A 12341-nucleotide genomic window follows, 5' to 3' on the forward strand; every position below is an offset into this window, starting at 1 on the left:
TCAGCACATGTTTCACAGACATATTTGTTTCTCCTGATGTTATAGAACTTAATTACAAAAACTCAATTTTCTTATGTTCAATTCATTTTCATACAGAGCGGAAGCAAATGAAATTGCCTTTTTCCTTTTTTTTTTTTTTTCTTCTTTTTTTTTTTCTTACACTCAACAGGGTGTTGCTGTGATGAAATGAAATGAAATGAAATATGACATAGTTCTTAGAGAAACTGTGCTTTCAAAACAAAAGGACTGTGTTAGGTCAGAGATTTAATTGTGTGCGAGTATACTCAAAGCCTTGTGAAGACGTATTTCACCTGGCCATGCTGTCCTACATGTTCAAGCTATGAAGTTGTGATAAGAATCTTCCACTTAAATTTACGGCACAAGAAGGAACAAAAAAGCAAAAAAGCCTGATCTCTTGCTGTGGACCAAACCACTGAGCACAAGTCACATCTGGATGAGGTGCTGTGCTGACTGATCGTGGCTGCCTTCTTGTAATGCCAAAGAAATATGCCGCTCGGGACACCTGTCTGAAATAATCTACATAACCTTCCTCCCTACATCCCTCCTTTCCTTTCTCCCTCCCTTTTTCTTTTCCCCTGGTTCCCCACTAAACACATGGTGGGAAGCCACCACCCTCACTACATACCCACAGCATCTCCTACAGCAGCCACAGGATGAATTTGGGTAGTGCTGCCAGCTCCCCACGGCTTTGGTCCCTCCAAAAGCTCTCTGGTTCGCTATGTTATTTCATTCTGTTTCACCTAGCAGTCTCAGGTGACTTTGGCTACTCAGCTGAAGAATAATAAAATAGCTCCTTATCAAGGCTTTAAAAAATAATATACCTTGACACTGTTATTTAAGATTGGAAAATCAAGGGGGAAATAATTATTTGTGAAAGGAACAGAGCAGAGTCTCTTACTACACAGACACAAGAGAAACATGAGCTATTCCAGAAAAAAAATATCACTGAGACTGTGTTTATAGGAGCCTCAGGTTTGTAACTAAAATTAAAATACACAGAGAAACATTTGATAATAAATAGATTTAGAGACACTGCACAGCAATTAAACCCAATCTACTGAGAGGTAAATCTATGGAAGTGCAATAAGATGCTACAAAAGTTTAGAAGATGGGAAATAAATCTAATTAAGCTAATCGGTGGAGACAAGCCCGTCTGAATGCAAAGCATTCCCACTTGCTAGTTCTTCTGTCCCAGTCACGTTCCCAGAGCTCAGAAACACTGGAGAAGGAAGGGAAATGCTGGAGATCTTGAAGCCAATTTGCTTCTCATGTTAGTATAAAGCAGGTACAACTTCTCTGAAGACACCAGGGTGTAAAACAATTGAGCAGTGAGTTTGGCCACTGGCTTTCAAGCTGTGTGCAGACCACAAAGTGCCCCTGCAGCCATTTCCAGAATGATTCTGCGCCCTCAAGTCACACCAAGAGGACACAGTGTGCAGTAAAGGATGTGGAACATGCTCTCTTTTATGAGGGTGCAAGCTTATCATTAAAGGTGATGCTATGCTGGCTTTATACCAGCAAGATCACAGACAAGCTCCTTCCTGAACCAGGGCTGAAGCAAAGCCAACTGAAAATACAACCTAGGACAGTCTGGGGAATAAGCTGAAACCAGCAAAGATTTGGAAATTATACCTATCATTCAGATTAATTTTTAAAAGACACAAAAATCCTCTCACCTAACATTTCTAAGCAGAGCAGCCCCTGCTGCTTGGCTGAGTGCTCTGATATCCAGTGTGAGGAAGGACATGAATAAGTGACAATACAGTGCGTATGGAAAGGGAGCACAACAGAAGTCGTTCACAGTTTATTTCTGGAACTCAATAACTATTCTTTTAACTGTAATTTTTAGCTCTTATTATTACAAAATACTGTAATTTGTAAGTGGGTGAACAAGGAAGGGCTTCACGTACTGGAACATAGTGATGCTGTCACATCATAACGGTATTAATCAGGGGATCTAATTTTATGTGCAGTCCAAACATCAACAAATCTTTTTTAAAGGTATCGATTTTATTGATTTCAAGACATAGTGCTGCTCTTGGGACAAAGACAGAGGAAAGTTCTCCACAGCCATTGTGCAGCAAACAAACAGATGTAATTACTACCACCTTGTGTTTATGATGCACTTTGGCTGTGCTTGTGCTCCAAATGAAGTCAGGATGGAGTTAGGCCACTGATTTCCAAAGGAACAGGTTAAAGGCAGTGTTAGAGCTGGTTAAAGCTCTCAAAAAAAAAAAAAAAAAAAAAAAAAAAAAAAAAAAGCTGGTTAAAGGCAGTGATACAGAAATACTGAAAAATGTTTTTGTTTTCAGATGTAAGCTTTTCCAGACAAGGACTTTCTCTTACTGCTTGATTGTAGGATATTTCACATTGAGACTTCAGCCTCATTTGGTGTGTCCAGGGATTACTGCTAACAACAGCTAAAAAATAAGGAATTGATCTTCCCTTAAGGCTTAATTTTAAAAGCCCTTCTTAAAATCATGCCAAAATTAACTCTGTCTCAAAATGGATAGGTTAGGATAAAGAGTATCCTCCTAGTTTTCTACAGAAGGTAAAGTGAAGCTCAATAAGAGAATTGTTCCATAAAGTTCATATGTGGAAGGACACAGTAATAAACCTGAAAGCCTGCCTGCTTCAGCAGATGTTTCTAGCTGAGCTCAAACACCTCACCCAAAGTGCAGTTTTACACACATATCAAGAATATAATGCACTAACTTCAGAAAAAAACAACACTGAGAAAGGTGGTTCTGGTCTTCACTGGGAGGGCTGGTGGTAAAGGGATGTTGGTAGAGCACACTACAGACTTTCTGAGGTTCTACAGACTTCCAGATTTTCTCAGTTTGTTAACGTTTAACTGATCTTTATGCACGTGGACAGAGCCAAGCCTTCAGGTTTCTCCTAGGGTAATGCCCTCCCTTCAGGCCACGAAGCCACTCACACTTTATCCACCTATTTTCTACACTTGTGGAACTCCACAGGGCAGACTGTCTGCCCAGAAGTGCTCCACAACTTCCTAGTGAGGACATTTACCTAAGCATGCGTGGTTCAAATCGACTTCACAGGGCTGATCTGAGTTAGTGACTGATTTCTTAAGAACGTGTCCTAACTGAGAGGCCTTTGGATGATTGAATTCCTGTGCTGTGCGAATTTCCTGTCAAAGACTACTAGGAAAAAAGGAAACCACTACCACCATTCCCTGAAATTTCCTCTCTGATTTTGGCAGTTGCCCTACATCAAATTCAGACATTTTAGTTAATAGTGAAGTGCTTCCATTTTTGACCTGAATAAGTATTTCATATTTTGCTTGGAATTTGTTTTTAGTGAGAAAACCATTCAGTTTGGAAAGGACTATTAAAATAAGTTACCTATTTTTACCTATTACCCATTTTTCACTCTCTTCCCCCGTGGCCCTACCAGCAGGACACACCAGTGTTCTGCCATGCCCTGTGACTGCCTCCCCAGAAAAGCTGTATTTCCTCCCTAAATGCTCTCCTATGTATCTGAGGCTAAAGCTCTCTATCCACCCCATAAATATTAGGAAGACATTGTGGAAATACTAGTGAGGACAATAATAGAATGAACTTCAGGAGGAACATGATGAGTATTAAGGAGAGAAATCTCCTTAACTTTATTAAAGGAAATCACTTGCAATAGATTTTAAGCATAATCCTTCTGGCTGATTTCTAATACTGGTAGGAACCACTGAATACGTCTCTCGGGTTTCTGAGAAGACTGTCATGGGTCTCCCTTGGCTGAGGGAACATTGACACATTTCAATGTCCTGAAAGAGTTCCTGCTGTAGTTCCCCTTAGCGATGTCTCCAAATAGACTGCTCTGTTTTTGTGCTGCTTCAAGGTACGAGCTGGTACATCACATTGACAATTGCTTTATTGCTTACAGGTGTCTTTTAATTAAAAATGACATAGTTGTAAATGCAACCACGGCTCTGGGAGATACTTTAACAACTGCTCCCAACCACATTTCCCGCTGACTTAGGGCAAATACCACCTTTTCCATCTTGTACCTTCTCACAGACCACTAGGCTTTCAAGACTCATTACACTTTCATCCCTACCTATGCCAAACTCATTCCCCTAACACACCGTGTTCTTCTCCTTGTTGTCTCTTATCTCCTAGTTCTGGGGACAGAACGTGTGAGTGCAGGAGGGGGACAGAGTTTACCATTCCCTCTCTTTGAAAGCACAGCTTCCACAAAGACTTTCTTTATGTTTTATGCAGGTGCCCAGTCTAGCTGCTCCACAGAGCTTTTATTCGGAGGTCTGTGATGTATGTGAACACACTGCCAGGACCATTCTGCACTTCTTCATGTGGCAGAGGAGCTTCTCCCGCAGCACCTATGGTGTTTTGAAGCTCATGCATGGAGCTGGCTGGGGGCTGTACACTGAGCAAGGCGAGCGGCAGCCACGGGACCACGACGGCAGGCCTTGTGTGCAACCTGGCCGGCGGAAAAGCAGAACAACTGGGGTCTAATGGGATTATTACAGTGCAAAGTTATTCTGTCAAGATAAGGAAGAATTTTAATGACTTTTGTAAAAGGCATCAAGCAATCGTCAGCCAATCGGCCCGACTTTCTGAGAGGGCTGGTTTTGCATATGTGGGATTGCCTTGCTTAGAGGCTTCCAGACAGCTCCATGATACTGTATGACTGAAAGGGGAGATAAATCTCTCAATCTCTATTTTAATTTCAATACAATTGCCTTATTACAGCGTCATGTTAGGAATATGCATGGTGCTTCCCAAGGGTTTTGCTTTTCCCAATAGCAAATGTCTCACTCACAGTTTGGGCAGAACGGTTCTCTTGCTAAATTGCTCACAATGCAAGCTATTATAGAACAGAGGTACCCTGTGGGTATGATTGAAATTTATATTCAAGGAACAATCAAGAATGCCAAGTGCACTGGATAAACTGTAGGTAGGTGGCAGAAGGCAGATAAGCAGCCTAGGAGGTTTAAGTTACAGGATCTTAAGCCTCAGAAAGATTCATTCTATAATTTACATTACAACCAGTTTCATTTGTAGAATGAATAATGGAAAGCTCACACAGATAAGTATTTGAGGTCCAATCCTGGGAAGTGTTGAGCACTCAGCTCCCACAGAAGTCAGTGTTCAAGCCAGGCTTTTTAAAATGTATGTCTCTGCAGCACAGGGGAGCTAACTTGTTGGTTAGCAGCCACTGCAGATAATCAAGCACGAGGAGCGGGGCTTTCACCATGCTGCTCCTGCGCTCCCACTCTAACACATTTGCTTGCTTTGAATAATGCTGCATTGTAAAGATATAAATCATCTCGCTAAAAAGTATAGAGTGAATGATTTATTTATTTTAAAAACACCGATAAAAACATGTAAGTGTTGCTCCAGGAAACTCTATCCATTTTCCTTTTGCTGAGTAGAGGCAGGCAAAGATTTATGCATATTCTTATTCATACACACATATCTCTGTTCAAGTCTGACTGCAAACTAGTAAATCTCCAGCCTTCCTTTCCCTGATCTCAGGCCTTCACAGGTAGAGGGACAACAGCACTAAAAAAGCGATGTACCCCAGGCAACATCAGAGTGGTTTCTGCCTGTCAGCCTCTGCTGGTATCTCTCTGCTTCCTTGGACTCATGGGCAGCTCTAGTCCAGGAGTCCATGGGCTAGGAAGATGGTATCAGGTCCTATCTGCATCAAAAAGTTATTTGTCTTTGTTTTTTGGCAGGTTAAACTGATAAATCCCTATCCTGATCTAGCTTAAATATTTTCCCAGTGACTGGATTTCACTGTCCCCAAAGTGTCTGCAACTAAAAGAAAGTGTCCAAAATGGTGTAAGCTACTAAAGGAGGAGGGAGGTGAGCAGAGAGCTGTAAGAATCTCCCCAGGGTCACAGCAACATTACTTGGAGTTGAGTCCTGCTTTACATGAATCACCAAAACTTTGAGAACATGCAGATAAAGGTTTGGTTGTGGCCTATGCCCTTATGTTATTAAATAAAAGAGGAAAACGCTCCTAAGCTGGTTATTAGAAATTGAACACGTTCTTACTAAATAATTATTAATTTAACTGTCATTTGAATGAAACCCTGCAGTTCCCTCCAATTTTCCATTAGCACAAGACAAAGAACCTGACAAATCTCGAAACTCCCAAAGCCCAGTGCAGCTTCTCCTGGAAAACCATCTCATATTGAGATAGAGATATTTGGGAAGAGCTCGTGGCCCGGAGACGTCCAGCTCCCACCCGTAGTGCTCTGGCAGCTCCCGGGGCAGGGGGCAGTGGGGTCTTAGGGGGCAGTGGGAGCAGCCGGGTGTGGGGGCTGCCACGAAATCTCCGCGGTCGGCACGGCCCCAGCACGGCAGGGAGGGAGCCGGCGGCAGTGGGAGGGAGCGCGTGAGCAGCGAGCACAGTCCATAAAGCCACAATGAATGGTAATGACAGGCAATAAAATACCCTGTTAAAAATCCAGTAAAGGATAAAGCCTGCAGACTGCAGCACCGACTGGCAATGCTGTAGCTGCAAAACATCAGCAGATTAGCATAAAGCATGGCACGAAAGTACAACTAAAAATTATTCAGTCGTACCAAATGCTTGCGGAGAATCTAGGCCAAGCAAGCAATCAAAATCAAATAGAAACAAGGTATATATAATCCCACAGTAAAAAGATTGAGAAACAGTACATTGCCAAGACATTTTAATACTCCTTTAGCCCACAATTTCTGAAAAATCATTAATAGAGCTATAAAAAGTGAGGAAAGCTGCACAGCGCAGTTTAGACCAACACGGGGGTGTAATCCTACACCAACTTAGCACTGGTGTTAATAATATTTCTCTCATGTTACACAAGAAGCCCAGCAAGAGCATCATAAAATGCAGTATGTGTTTCCTCTACTGGCTCAAGTGTCTTTTAGCCTAATTATTCCTGATGCTTCAGCCATGGGAAGGAGCGCTACCAATCTAAGCAGCAAGAAGGTATTTATTTGCCCTTAAGGTGCAATTACATCCCGGGAACTGGCTCTTTTTTAATTCAATGATCTGCTTCTTTTGCATGTTAGGGGCCATACTTTGCTAAGATCACAGCCCTTCCGATGATGTGTGCACTCCTTAAAAAGCTCGAGTTCTGCACACCTACGTGCCGGTTGGTCGTTCCAGCCTCCTGTTTTTGTTCTGTTTTGTTGCACTCGTGCAGCTCTAGGGGAGTGAACAATATCTGTTGCAGCACGTGGAAAATCATAATTTACAATTCCAAACGCAAAATCTTTGTGCGTGTTTTGAGGATGCTCTTTGAGGATGCTCAGGGCAAAAAGGCCACATAGTGGCTTCCTTTGTCGAATACTGCAAGCTATCAGTTACAGAAAAAAACAAACCCACCCCAACATATTATTTAATTTTAGGTTTCATCAGGCATGAAGCTCAGCCACTGATCATGTTTCACCACAGGAAATGTCTCAGAGGAGAGCCGAAGCTCACCATGAGGGCTCCGTGGCGAGGCCAGCTCACACAACTATGATGAAAATCAGAGGTGGAAACTGAAATCTGTGTGCATGTGTCTGTGGATGCAGATATGAAACAGAAGCAACAGTGCTCAGTACCAGATGCAAATGTAAAGTTATTGGATGAAGGATACCCCCAGAAAAAAAAAAAAAAAAGAAAAAAGAAAAAAAAAGACAATTTGTGGTCGTTATTTTATATTTCTGACTCAGATGTGTATCTGTAAATCACATCTTCCAGACAAGCATGGTTTCTATCAAAACACAGTCTGGGGAGAATTCCTTCTCTGGGGAACTGGGGAGTCCTGAGCCCTGTGGATGAAGGAAAACAGCTCCAAGGAATGAAGGTGTGTTTGGTGTAGCTGGAAAGAGGGAGCATTTTTTCTTCTGGATCACATTTTCTGTGTACCACAAAGATCTCTCGGTGTGAAAAATCCATGGAGATAACAAATCCATGGCAAGAGCTGCTTTTACGGAATGATTAAATGTTTCAGCTCCCCTCTGCAACTGCATGCTTCAGCAAGAGGATTTTGGAGGAACACATGCAAATGAAAACCATATTCAAATAGTTCCCTAGTCTCCTGCAACCATATGTTGTCACTACTAAATAACCCAAACTTTTAAATTTCAATATTTATCTTCAGTTTTCCTCGGTGAGAAAATAAAAATAAAAAAGAGCTGATTGCATTTGATGTTTTGGTTTTATACAATGGGGTAAAAACCAGCATGTACTCAGCAAAGAAATGTGTATTGCCCATCTCGGGCAAAAACCTCTGTGGAAAAGATGGGTAAAGCCTGAGGAGCAATGGGCAGGGAAGATGAAGGCAGGATCACCTTGGTGAGCTTGATGAAGGGGAAAACAGAGAAGATGAAGGCAGGGTTATCTTGGCTTGGCCCTGAGGAAGAGGCATGGGGGGACACCGTGAGCTGGGGGGCACTCAGCTGCTCCCACTGCCCCGTTGCCCAGCGGCTGATGACCTGCAGAGAGCAGGGCAAAGCTGGCCATGGAGAGGAGCAAGGGGTGAGCCCAGCACCGGAGGCAGTGCTGTGGATCCTGCCAGCCAGGGCAGCTCCAGGAGGCCTCTGCAGGGGCACGCAAACATAAGTGGGCAGAGCAGAAAGCCCCCGCGCTCCTTAACCCAGTTTCTCGGAGTTATTCAGCGCCGCTTCAAAGGCACTGCCTTGGCAGCCTCATCTGTTCCCAAACTCTGGGTAATGGGCAGGGGCTTGGCCCTTGTTAGAAAGGGTTTTTCACAGCAAACCAAGGGGCAGCAGTGCTCAAAGGAAGGAGCCCAGGCTGCCAGCTCTGAATGGCGTGGGGATAATGGCAGGAGCGCGAGCAGGGAGCACGGCTCCTCCCCGGACACTGCTCGCACTCGTGCAGCACTTGAGCGAAGCACTTCGTTCCTGCTTTACCCTAAAGTGCTGTATTTTAACCACATAGAGGAAATGTGCAGCGGCTTTCATGCTCCTGCTGTGTAACTGTGGGCTAGTGCAGTCTTTTAAATGGCAGTCACTGCAAGCGAGAAATGTTATTTTTGTATGGAAAGGCTTTCTGGCACGGTACCGAGCACTAGTGGGGAATAACAGAGAATTAAAGCAGAGAACTAAGCCTCTCATGTCAGGCATCTTCCTACTCTTACGTCTCACAATCTGGACACATAGCTGTGTCTAGAAATGAAATTTGGGATGGGGACTGGTAGCAAAATGAAGTTTTAAGTGATATGAATCCCGGACAGGAATTAAAAACTTGTAACTTAGATGGATTTTGCATGCATGCGGAGTTGTGGCCATGGTTATGAACACATTTACACAATTTCCAAGAAAACAAAGAAGTTGGGAACTGAAAAAAGAGCCCACTCCTTTTTACCATTCAAGGTCTATGAATGAAGTTGGGAATTTGCACTCTACCTTATTCATTAAAATAGAAACTGCCATCACTTTAATGAGCAGCCTGAGGGTGGACAAAGTGCCTTGAATAGCTACGTACCAGAGAGAACTTGGCATCCTCACTGAAACATAATGTGGGATTGCAATTGTGGGATTTTTCCAGTGAATGTGAAGTGATCAAAGATAACACTGCCCCGAAAAGAATTAAAACAGTGCAACATTGCATCAAGTTACAGCCAATGTCAATCATTACATGCCTGAGTGCACAGGATCTTTTAAATAATGTTATAGACATGCTGTGGCATTCAAAATATTCACTGAATTTCAAATTAAAATGCAAAAGCATGTTCCCCACTCATCCGACCAGAATAGTGAACTCCAGGCACATCTTTCCAAATATTGCTCTAATGCCACATCATTTACTGGCAGCTGCAGGACAGGCTAATTTTATGCAGAGCTGGACGATGGGAGGACAGTCATATTAAATGGATCCCAAAAAGTTACCTTTGGGTTTGGTCCTGAGAGATGAGAAACTGGCAAAGACAGAGTTACAAAGGGCTGGGGAAGGAGGGAAGGAGAGGGCTAATTGCAGACTGATCACCTTTCCTACTGCGAAAGAAAAAACCCTTCACACAATGCAGAACTTGAACTCATCATTGTATAGATGAGAGTTTCTGGCACATAATGCCAGCCTGAGCTGCTTACTGGAAGAAGTGTTGCTTTATTTACATGCTAAAGGGAACCACCTCCTCGCTTCGGTCTGCTGATAAGGAGCCGTGGGGTGGAAGAAAAAGAAAGGGAACAGATCTGGAGAAGGAAAGGCTGGGAGGGGGGGTGGGAATGGAGTAAAGGTACACACCAAAGAAAATTTGTGCAATGTGCCACCAAAGTGTGGCAAAATGTACAAGTCTCTTGCAAGCATAACAGGGAGCCCCAAGTCATTTCTATTTTTGAAAAGATCAATGAGGAAATAGCAGAGGAAAACTTTACTACAAGGCCAGAAATAGCAGTAGGAATATTGGAGCACTTAACCTTAAAACCTTTATGAAAACAGCATGCAATTCAATCTTAAAGTGGAAAGAAAAAAAATACCTTCAGCAAAGTCTATAGAAACTAACCGGGAGCAAGATGATATATGTAGTGTACAATTGTAATTAAGTGAAGGGTGCAGAAAGCAAATTTGGATCCAAAGAAAACATGATCAATAGGACTGAAAGGAAAAATGTGCATCACTCACCACCGTGCTAAATTCTGCAAAACTGATCCAATTTTGCCTTAATTTCCAGAAAAATAAAAAAAAAAATAATAAAATAATAATAATAAAAAAATAATAATAATAAAAAAAACAGATTAGCCCAGGATCTGGCTCAGAAGCTGACACAAATTATCAAAATCTCAGGGCAGTCCAATGCAGGTTCTCATGTCAGAGCCCTCTGCCAACCCCGAGGGCCAGCAGCCGTGTTCGGGATGCCCCAGCCAAACCCCGAGAACCTTCCACCATCTACTGAGAGTGGGGATCATTGTCTGTGCTCTTCAAACGCCCATACCGCTTTTAAATCCATGAGTAATATGCAGCCTAATTTTCCTAAATGAATTGTAATTACAGTAATTCATGCCTATAGCTCGAGCCCCGTTGTGGGAGGTTTTCGCTGTGAGAGGCATTGTATCATCCGCTCAGTAGGCCTGCGGTTTGAGAACTGATCTCATGGATTTCTTGCGTATCAGCTCTTATGTGAAGGCCCTGTGTTGGGGTAAGGTTTTTTAATTACCTAATTTCATCATTTATTTCGCTAGGCATACGATTGCATTTGGTTGCGTACGTTGAGCATTCGATGTCTAGAATACTCCTGAATTTCCTTTTTAATTGTTTACATGACAGGGTTTATTTAATAATATTTGCTGAAGTGAAAAGTATACCACAGAGTTGCATGATTTAATTTAAGGCAAATGCTTAATTTAATGTTCTTATAAATAAGAAATAGAAGAAGAGGAACAAAAGGGTTTTAAATGAGCAAGCTGTAGAACTGCTTATTTGAAGTGGCAAGGCAGCGTGGTCTAATGAGCGGAGCACAGGACGGGGAACCAGAAACCTTCAAGATCTATTCCAGATTAAACATGGCTCAAGCAAACCACCAAGCTCATCCAAGGTTGTCCGGTTCTCTGGTTGACAGTACTTAAAAGACCAAAATTTGCGATGTGTTTTGATCATTTTCGCTTATGCCACATTTCACATCAATGTTATTTTCAGCCTCAGGAGAACAGAAAGTAGAATGGGTTGGATCTTCAGCTCCAACATCCAGGCAGCCTTTGTGTTAGGCAGGCCTTCTGCTCTGAGGGCTGAGAGCATCCTTTTTGTACAGTCACCAGGGAAAACCAAGCCCGTGCAGGGCAATGGCACGCTGGCTTTAGAGCCAAACTGCGCCAGGACTAGGTTTTACACTAAGACTTGCCAGTCACAGACATGGTAATTCAGAGGCAGGGCTCCTGAGCAGACCGACTCATTCATTTGAATGAGTGCACGTAGCTGTCTTCCCAGTCACCACTGGAAAATTCAGCTTGACAGTGAATGATATATACTAAGGACCATGGAGAAAAAACAAAATACAGAGAGGAGGAACGTGGAGAGTAGAGCTGAAAATATAGGCAGCATGAGAAGGAACAAAATAAAACCAAAGATTAGGTCATCAACGCAAAGATCAGCAGGCTTTTAGGAGTGGTGTGCCAGACTGCCTCTCTCTCCTTTCAATTAGAAGTTGCATGTGATGACAGGGATTTGGTGTGACCAGGGAAATAGGGCCTCTCAAAGAAATGAGGTGATGCCAATTAGATGCCTGGCAGTCCTGCTGCTGTGGGAGATGAGGGTTCCCCGACCCACGTCAGCCTCAAATCGGGTGGGACATGGGGCTGGGGTCTGCAGCCTGCCCCGAACACTGCAGCTCCCACCCCGCAGCC

The sequence above is a fragment of the Aythya ferina genome (genome assembly GCF_964211825.1).
Source record: "Aythya ferina genome assembly, chromosome: 7".
Taxonomy (NCBI): Eukaryota; Metazoa; Chordata; class Aves; order Anseriformes; family Anatidae; genus Aythya; species Aythya ferina.